The sequence below is a fragment of the Ixodes scapularis genome, unplaced genomic scaffold, assembly GCF_016920785.2.
Source record: "Ixodes scapularis isolate PalLabHiFi unplaced genomic scaffold, ASM1692078v2 PGA_scaffold5__190_contigs__length_132052651, whole genome shotgun sequence".
Lineage (NCBI taxonomy): Eukaryota > Metazoa > Arthropoda > Arachnida > Ixodida > Ixodidae > Ixodes > Ixodes scapularis.
Window position 1 is genome coordinate 91,623,837 of NW_024609880.1, and position 10,891 is coordinate 91,634,727.

Consider the following 10,891-nt stretch of genomic DNA (forward strand, 5'->3'; position numbering starts at 1 on the left):
TAGCAATAATTGAGTAAAGTGAACTACAGCAATGAAACAATATTGCACCATGCAATTCGTTAGTTGAACATATTGTCGCGAATGAACGGGAGAGGAAACAGAATAACTGGCGAAACTGAAACGTTTCATAAGGGCGAACTTGTGCCCAAAAATAAAAAGGTAACAAACGATAACAGGAGTGCGTCGCGGGCGTCGAATTCGGCGAGAGAGCAGAGCCGAACGCTGGGGCGAGACTGACTCGACAAAGTCGCCGGCGGCCTCTTATCTAGAGTGAGTCACTACCTCGAAGATTCGGTGGAGAAGGTTCGATCGTAGCGCGCTCGGGGCGAGAATGAACCTGCACTTTCTAAAACAAAAAAAGAGCAGGGGCCCTAATGTGGACACTTGTCGGAGAAGTCGGCGGGAAATTCGGCGGCTATGATTGGCCGGCGCCAAGGTCAAGTGTGGCGTTGGCCAATGGCGGCCGCCACATTTCTCGCCGTCGTTTTCGCCAAGCGTCCAGCTTAGCGCCCCTGGACGGACCTTCTACAGGTCAGTGATCTTGCGCGCGGCAATATATTGCAATAATTGCGAACACAATAAGATGGCTGCAGCTATGTCTCCAAGAGGAGGACGTCCACGTAAATGAACTTTCAATCTGATGCAAAGCAGTAGCGCTCCACGTTTTATTTATATCCTGAACGGTGGATGCGACAGAACATTTCTGGCGCTTGCTGCGCCTTGATGTCTGTTCGAAGACCCTGTTGCCTCCGAGCCGTCCGATTTTCCTGCAGGGACTGTCTCAGGCTGCTTGGTTGAAGAGACAGCCAGAGCCACGTCGTGGAAGAAAATCAAGAACCAATCAGTACAAAGCCCGCACTCCAAAACTGCCCTAGATGTGAACTGTCTCCATCCTAAATGCCAATCACTGGTGTCCTCCTGACTAGTTTCGTCAGCCACTGGCGTCCCACCGATTAGTTCCGCGTGCTGAAATTTCAAGCACTGTGCCACGGCACAGACCGTTTTCTAGGTCTAGACATGTCAGCCTTGTCATTCGAGCAATTATTTTGCAAAAACGTCGATTGATGTACTAGGAATGATCATTCGATGACCGCAATTGGTTCCCTCTAAATCACTCCGGAAAACTGTAAACACTAGATTTTTTTCCATAGTGTAAGTAATTTTAAGAACTGGCAACGCAGCTGTTTTATGCGGACGCTGGAAAAGATCGATAGACGTTCATTCATTTTTAGTAAGGAAACATACACGCTAGCCATATATAGCACACAAAATAAGACAATAGGTTTCATATCTTGTTCCCAGAATGATGGCCAACGTATTGCTGCCTGGAGTGTTATATATCCTCCGTAATCACATAAAAGAGATTGATGCTTCAGATATTAGGATTTACGGAAATCCTAATATTTGATTTGTAAAAATCGCATATCCAGATATCATATTCTGGGATAAAGCTTACTGCAGGTTTGTGTACATTATACCAATATTTGTAATATTGCTCATGAACTCAAACCTGAGCAACTTGACCTTCGTTCTCTTCTCCGGCGGAACTCATGAAAGCGCCTGTGTTAGAAAGATATAGGACGTTAGTTCCCGATTGATGAGAAAAAACACAGGCAATAGGTAAATTAACTTCATATTAAAACCCGAAAAGGGAGGGGGGGGGGGGGGGGGAGGGCAATCATCCACATTCTTTCAAACTAGAACTTTTTTGAGACACTATGTGATTGTACTTTTTCATTTATTTATAGTCCGTTTGCATCCTTGGGGCCTTACGTTTTAGCGTTTCTGACTCAAAATGCAATTCATATTAAAAATAGCGCAAAAGAGACGGGACAAAAAGACGAAGAAGCACACAGGACAAACGCTAACTGGCAACTAAACTTTATTGAAAGCTTCCAACTTTGCTATCGCCATGCACGTGCTTAGTCTCGTTCAACAGAGACAGGGCGTACCGCCAAATCCGCACAATCATACCGCCCACCGCCTGTTCCAAAAAGTCAGCAAAACAGCTACATCACCCCGCCGCACAATCCGAACGAGAAAAGAATAGAAAAAAACGCCGCGTTAATATTGTCAAGTTAGATAGTGTTAATGAAATGGTACTCTTTCTGCTGCATATACACCGATGCGACGCTTATGCAAACGTCTTTGTCACAATCACGTATTTTCGCTGCCTCCAGCAACTCTCGTTCCCTCCTTCCTTTGTTTCGTCCCTCCACCTGCGCACCGTCCAGCTTGGGGGAACAACCACAAGTTCTACAATGCCCCGGTAAGTGGGAACCGTAATTGTTGCCAAGAGAAGCCGCATGCTCTCGAAGTCGATCATTTAAGCAACGTCCCGTCTGCCCTATGTAAACACGGCCACACGTTAGAGGAATCCTGTAAACCACCTCAGTGGCACAAGGTACAAACTTTGTCACGTGTTTCTTGCTACAAACAGGCCTCTTCACTTTCGGCCCGCTCACCAGAGGCAGCGAAAATACGTGATTGTGACAAAGACGTTTGCATAAGCGTCGCATCGGTGTATATGCAGCAGAAAGAGTACCATTTCATTAACACTATCTAACTTGACAATATTAACGCGGCGTTTTTTCTATTCTTTTCTCGTTCGGATTGTGCGGCGGGGTGATGTAGCTGTTTTGCTGACTTTTTGGAACAGGCGGTGGGCGGTATGATTGTGCGGATTTGGCGGTACGCCCTGTCTCTGTTGAACGAGACTAAGCACGTGCATGGCGATAGCAAAGTTGGAAGCTTTCAATAAAGTTTAGTTGCCAGTTAGCGTTTGTCCTGTGTGCTTCCTCGTCTTTTTGTCCCGTCTCTTTTGCGCTATTTTTAATATGAATGTCCACTACCAACTTGCCCAGCAGACCAAGCTTTTTCAAAATGCAACTTTTGAGTTCAAAGTAGTCAAACTGATTCGCCATTACGCTAGGATTAACTGGTTTTTACTCGTAATGCAGCACATTAACTTGCGCCCTCTAAGCGACTGATGGCCGCTGAAAGAGTCCGCCTGGTCCGAGGATCGATCTTGGAACCTTCCCAAGTCGACCATCAAAATCATTTGACGTGAAAAAAAAAAACAATGACTTACCAGCAACGAGGATGGCGATCAAGGCAACAGCAACAACCCTCATTATTTCAGGATTGATGATGTTGTGTGGTACTTGACTTGTTTTCTGCATCACCGACATAAGTAATGATAATTGTTAAAATTGCTTCATCCATAACAAGAAAATCACACTTAGGAGTGACTTTCCTTAAACTACTTGGTGCATAATAAAAAAAGATTATGTTATATATATTTTTTTTTAAATTTTGAACTTATTGCGTTTATCAAAACAAACTACGCTTTCAATAGAGGCAACAGCATTATTGAACGTTTATTTATATTTACTTTTAATAAAGAGAACAATAATCTTTAGTTTCATTGGATGAAGTAGGACTAACAAGACTTTTGTTCTAAACAAAATGAACACCACAATAATGGGGATTGAAAAAGAAAATGAGAGACCAGCGAAATACCACGCCAGTATCAGGTAGCGCTCCCACACCACTCACCTTTGCTCTGCTGCACGCAAAGGATGCCGTCGTGTCCAACCGACGATCGAGGGTCTTATATAACCACTGTCGAAAGAAAGCAACAAGAAAGATACCTTTGTTTACCGTTAGGGTTTTCCCTTTTGAATTAGTTGTGCAATACTGTTGCAAACCCCGAAGTAGCAACCTCCGTGGCAACTTCGCTCTTCAATTTCGTTTCGTGCATGTTTTACGACGATAATATCGCATACCTTCTCTTGAAGAAGTGCTCTGAGTCTCTTTAGGCGCATTGCGGGAAGTCTGTGGGAAGTGGTATTGCTAAGTCTTGACTTAACATTTTGATCCACGTCTCAAGAATTGTGATTTGAGAACTTGGTTGCCCTAGCCTACAATCTACGAAGTGATCCTCCATGTACATACCGGCAAAGCGCACACTGTTGGTTCATCACAGCGATTTTATAAAATTCTTCAAGCGAGTGAAGAGGCCTTGAAATGAGGTTCGCATTGAAAATAAAAACGTATGGGTATCGTTATAGCATGGACGAGCATGATGTTCATTTCGCGAAGGTCGCTGTAACTAGGCCTTTTCTTTGTACGGCAGATTTTGTTTTAACGAACAAAGTTGCAATTCTTCCGTGAACATTTCTCGCATACTTTGACATGATAATGGCTGATTACGACCCAAAGTTTTCTGAAGGCTGAGTTGCCATTCTATCTATAGCCGCGCCTATTTCCGGCACGTTCTTTTTTTTTTTTAAACACTTCAAGCGCTAGAGAGAGAAAAAAAAAAAAGATTGTCTGCACGGTGCTAAACACCAAAGTTAATTAAAGCCCCATGTGGCGCATAATGGAAGGGCCTTGAGCCAAAAATGGCGTGACGTTACCTCAAATGCCCCGGTCAATCTCGCCGTGTCGCCGGCGGCCACGAGATACCAAGAAGGGCGTGCGTGTTCACATGTAAGACGCGCCATTAACCAAACACACACACGCACACACACACACACACAAATAGCGACGCGTCGCAGAAATCCTAGACAAGCTAAAGCGGCAGGATTCGAGAAGGATGATACTTGAGTAACTAGGAGTATCCAGGGCTTTAAATTTTATTTTAAGCGAATGACAGCTCCCTAAAGATTTTTTGTTTCTTTGTTTTTTTAGACTTTAGAAGTTATCGCTAAATTTGACACAACGAGGTGTGACCCGAGTCATGACACTGTAATGTTGTATGCTATCTCTACGCCTGCTCCAACGTACACAGGGCAGTAGTTTAGCGTAATGTGATGTATACATGAAAGGGGCGAGTCTTGTGACTGAAACTTGGAGAACATAATAGCGCTTCACGACAGGGACGAAGGGTAGGAACGAGACAACGCAATGCGCTACGTTCCTACCCTTCGTCCCTGTCGTGAAGCGCTATTATGTTCTCCAAGTTTCAGTACCAACTCGCCCAAGAATCCGCATTACTCAACTTGTGACTGAGCCCGGACTCTCATGAGGAGCCGTCCAGCTGAGCATGTATACACCTAGGCTGCGTCGGATTCGTTCATTTGTTTGAGCTTATGGTCCGTTACTTCATTACTTATCACTAGCATTCATTTTGAAACCTTTGAAATTAAGGGCATATCAAGACTCTCAAATTTCTTGGTTTGTGGTTTAAAAAAAATGAAAGAACCGTCTAGCAGAACTACAGATATATATATATATATATATATATATATATATATATATATATATATATATATATATATATATATATATATATATATATAGATATAGATATATAACGGGGCATGGTGGCGGGAGGCCGAAGGCGTGGGTATATAACTTAGAAGGAAAAGAAAAACCTTGGTGAAAACAGACACCACGGACGATTTATTCTTCGACGTTTCGGCCGGAGTCCGGCCTTCGTCAGGACGGAGGCCGGACTCCGGCCGAAACGTCGAAGAATAAATCGTCCGTTGTTGCTGTTTTCACCAAGGACTTTTTCCTTCTCAGTTGCACACATACACATTTACCGGGTGTTCATTTTTAATTCGAACAGCTTTATTTAAAAAAAAATCCGTAAAAGATGCACTGATACGGATCGAACAGGTGAGTTATACGGCCAGGGGGACATATTAAAGGGGGCTAATCGTAACGATCAGTTGGCTAATTAATTAAAATTCCTTAGTTAACTTTACAATTAATGAAAATATACATGTGGCTCCAATTAGAAACTTGCACAGCGTCTCCAAAAACCACTAAATCAGTCATTTTCAGAAAGACTCTCGGCACGTGAGAAGCGTAATATTGTACTAAAGTTACCACTCGTGGAGCAGGTACAAGGCTGGGGCTAGATAAGAGACGGAAAAATCGCGCGGGCGCCTTACCGCAACCGCTAGCTTTGTACCTGCTCCACGAGTGGTAACTTTAGTGCACTACTACACTTCTCACACGCGGAAAGTCTTTCTGAAAATGACTGATTTAGTGCTTTTCGATGACGCTGAGCAAGCTTATAATTGGAATCATATGTCTATTTTCTTTAATTAAAAAGTTAATTATCGAATTTTAGTTAATTAGCCAACTGATCGTTACGATTAGTCCCCTTTAATATGTCCCCCTGGCCGTATAATTCACCTCCACAAGCAGCATAAGTGTAACTTTCACTGTTTTTTTTAATAAATCTGTTCGAATTAAAAATGAACACTCGGTATATACATATATATATATATACATATAAAAGTAGATGCGACCGAAGGGTCAAACAAACTTGGACGATTTAATTGAACATGTATAATTCATACAGAAACCGCGACGTTTCGAAGGGGGACCCTTCTTCCTCAAGCGCGACTTGAAAATTGAGCCCTCAAATGTCGACATATATATATAACTGAGAAGAAAAAACCCTTAGTGAAAACAGCAACAACAAACGATTTAATCTTCGACGTTTCGGCCGGATTCCGGCCTTCGTCACGATATATATATATATATATATATGGGTGGTTTCATCTCAACTCGTGCAGGCAAAAAGGGTCCAATTCTTAATTTCGATGAGAAATATATATGTTATGGCGCCGTTTCTAAAACCGCAGTCGACACAAACCGCAAGTTCGTCGGATTTTTTGTTCTCGACTTATGAATTTTTAAATGGCCGCGGCGAAAAGCAGTGTTTTTCACACCCGTCGTGGGTCGGATGTTTCGCTTGATCTCCCGCCGTGGATTTTCAGTCCACATTATATTATCTTTTTTGAAGCACTCTGTGGACACATTTAAAAGGCTCCAATACCATAAAATAATTTTAGGCCTTTTGCTTTTTTTCTGTAAAAATGTCAAAAACGCCTCCTAGGTCCATTGTTTACGAATTTTGACAATTAATTACTGGCGATCTACTTGGGTTACGCCGATATTTTTTATCTCCACGGAGAGCCTAAAACACGATCTTTCTATTTATTATAAAATGCCTTGGCTGTATAAAATATCCTTTGCGGTACGTTTACGTTAATATTATGCAAAAACCAAAAAGTACCATTTTTGAAATTGATTTTCTCAAAAAACCCATTTTTTATTTTTTTTTATTTTTTGTTCAAATGTAGATATGATAGTTGTCTATACAAAAATCAAGCCTAGAAAGTGTATATTTTGTTTGTATGTTATACATTTAAGCATCAATATTGTACAAAAACGTGTTTTTGCGGCAAGAAATGGACTTGCGAATTGCGCGTCTTCACAAGCTTGGAAATAGTTTTTTCTTTTTTTCAACGTTCCCACATAAAAATGAAATGCAGTAGTTCCACTCTGTTATATTTATTGATTATTGAAATTTATTATAGGCGGCAAGCTACATCGGAGGAGTTCAAAAGAGAATGCAACACTTCTTAACAGACCAGCAGGTGTCGTAAATTTTTAACGTGTAGGAGTCGGCAAACGTCTTATTGATTCGGGGCCCTCATTGGCCTGCATGAACGTCCCGCCCTTTCGGAGCCAGCAGATGACCACGACCTTTCGCGCTCGTTGTGTTAGATGGGACGGCCCGTGACAGTAAAGTGAGCAGCGCACCCTGTGTCACGAGGAGTGAAATGGTACGATTGTGTCGTTGACGCGGCGAACAGTGACAGCCACCCAGGAGGAGTCTGTCAGAGTATTGCACAAGGGAAACCAAAGGAATCGTTGCCTGAAAGGATGAGGACACCACGGCTTTACAATGTCGACGGTCAACAACTGTTCTGCCAGCCAAAACTACGCCGCGTGCGCGTTAAAACCGGCGGCGCGGGACAGAAATCCCGCAGACGCACACACGAAGATGTGCCGGTTTCGTTAGGGATGTGGGGAAATTTGAAACCAGCCATCTGTGCATGCGTGAAACAATACCGCCTGTTTGCCCTAGCTTCGAGCGCCCTATCCTTACCTTGAAACGGCCGTGCTCCCTCTCTCTCTCCGGGGAGATCCGATGGCACCGAAGAATTATCTATTAAACTTGAGGAGGAAAACGAGAAGGGAGTGTTTAAGTTTAATTATCCCCACCAACCCGCTCGTTCTGTCCTTATAAAGGGTTATCTCTTTTGGAAACAGCAAAGCCCGGAGACTGACATTAAAACGAGCGTGTTGGTAAATATACTTGTGTTTGTATTCTGCCCGGAGACTAGTTGGGTCGAAGTCAGCCTCCTTGTCAACTATAACCGTTTGTGAAGAGTGGGTTTCTCCCGAGATGAAACGTTAGCGCCGGCTGACGTGTTCTTTTGAAAAAGGGAAGGGGAAAGAGAAAGTTTGAGTAACTGCAGAAACTACCTCGAAAGCTCCCCTCCCGATATGAAGCTTGAAGCATAGTCTCGGTTGCCTTCTCGCGCATCGCCTGCTCGAATCTATTCTTCACTTTCTTTCGTACAGCCACTGTTCCGCACAGCCGTCGTGGATGTGCGCAATAAAGGGAGGAACAGATTCGAGCATCATCTGGACGCCGTCATCCTGCCAGACTTCAATGTCGTGGGACCGACTCGTGTGTGTTTCTTCGCCCCGCTGAACTTCGTTTTCATGTTGTGGGAGAAGCGCTAAGTAGATTCACTCACCCTCAAACTCACACTCACGCTCACACCAGAAAAACGGTCATTCACGTCGCGCTGACTTTCAACTCAAATTGTATTTCGTCTTCTTTCGTTTTTCTTTTACCCGTTTTAAAATTGTCATCTCACTTCGTTCTCTTCTGTACAAAAAAATTAGCAATGTCTATGGCACATTACCTTCGAGAATCAAGAAAAAACAATTCTTTTTCCGTTAGCGTTATGGATGGACTGCTAACACAGATGTCACGTCTTTTTATGATGTGAGCTGCCTCTATTATCTCACGTGTTAACTGATGATGGTTCTTTGCGATTATGGTGCTATTTTCGAAGTCCGCGGCGCACCCACAGTCACGGCAGTGAATTTCAGCTCCGTCATGTCTGTCGGTCGTATGAGCCAAGAGGGAAAAAACCATTCCTCAATTATAATTCGGCGCATTCCAAATTGGTAAAGAGAGGCATAGTTAATCAGTGCTTCAAAAACTCTATTTTCAAGTCCTGCCCACATTCAGGCCTAACAAGTTTCACATGACAAGTATTTAGGATAGTAAGTGCGGGATATCCTTCACATATATTAACTTCAGTCGCCGAAAGTCTCCTCAAACAGATTAAAAAAGGTCAAATCACATCCCGCAAGCCACGCGAAAGATTCAGTAACCAGAGACCGGTAGTCATCCCCTTCATTCATAACATTTCTCATAACCTGAAGAAGATTGGGAATCGCGCCAACATCGACGTAGTCTTTTCCGCTTCAATCAAACTATCAGGCCTTTGTAAAAAAGTTAACGCCACACCAAAAACTAATACCGTCTGCACTAAAAAGCATAAAACCCCATACATACCTTGATCAGAAGCAGTGATTTATTCCTTTTCCCTATCATGCGGCAAACAGTACATAGGACAAACTGGAAGATGTATTAACGACAGATTAAGGGAACACAACAACAACACCCGATTAGCTAACTCAGGACTTTTGGGCATTCACTGCCGTGACTGTGGGTGCGCCGCGGACTTCGAAAATATCACCATAATCGCAAAGAACCATCATCAGTTAACACGTGAGATAATAGAGGCAGCTCACATCATAAAAAGAAGTGACACCTGTGTTAGCAGTCCATCCATAACGCTAACGGAAAAAGAATTGTTTTTTCTTGATTCTCGAAGGTAATGTGCGATAGACATTGCTAATTGCTTTGTACAGAAGAGAACGAAGTGAGATGACAATTTTAAAACGGGTAAAAGAAAAACGAAAGAAGACGAAAATACAATTTGAGTTGAAAGTCAGCGCGACGTGAATGACCGTTTTTCTCGTGTGAGTGTGAGTGTGAGTTTGAGGGTGAGTGAATTTACTTAGCGCTTCTCCCACAATATGAATACCCAACTCGCCCGAGCATCCATTTTAGGAACTTTGTTTCTCGGGTGCGGTTTTTTCTGAACGTTTTTTTTTCTTTTTTTTTTAATGATTTCTTACTAACTGTTTGTTAGCACTCTTCAGTTGTTGGGTTTATTTCGTCATGGCGTAGCGGCCTGGCGGTGATGTAAAGAGCGTGTTCGCACGCATTTGGTTGCGTCCCGTTTAGGGAATGCCCGGGGAAGTTGGTTTTTGTTCTTGCCATGTGCGGCTGAGCTTTCCCGTCTTTAATAAATTATTGATTTTTTTTTTTTTTTTTTTTTTTTTTTACCTTTACGTGCCGTTGACTTTTTTGTCTGACTCTCCACCAGGCGTGGACCTATCGCCTTGCCACCGCTCGAACTTAAATACTTCATTTTTTTTTAACGCAATTTTCGTTAAGATCGGAGTTGGGCAATTTAATTCCTATTTATTTATTTTTATTTCCTACCCCTCTCCATGAAACACTCTCTGTGTGTTTCGGACCGTTTCTGTGTCACCACTTTTGTGTATTACGGAAGTGAAAGGACATTCCCTGGTGACCTGTGCGATGTGCGGTGAACAAGCCCCAGTGTTTGGTTTCGTAAAGAATTGTATATAATATATCGACGATGTGGTGACTTTCTTTGTCTTAGTAATATGACAGCTAATAGATAGTCGCGCTAGTTTACTTTGAAAGGTTTATAAATCGAAACAATACAACGTCTGTGCCTTTTGGTTATTGAAAGTCTAGTAGGCCTGCTGATTTGGTTAGGTATGTATCTCATGGTTCCCGCTCTTATCAAAACATACATAAATATTCAATACCACAATATCCGTTTATAATTGATTACAAAATGCAAAAGAAAATTCAAGAAAACTTTTTTCACAATTCATAGAGACACATGGGTCGCTATGTCTGACTTAGGTCTTGCAAAACAAAGACGTCTTT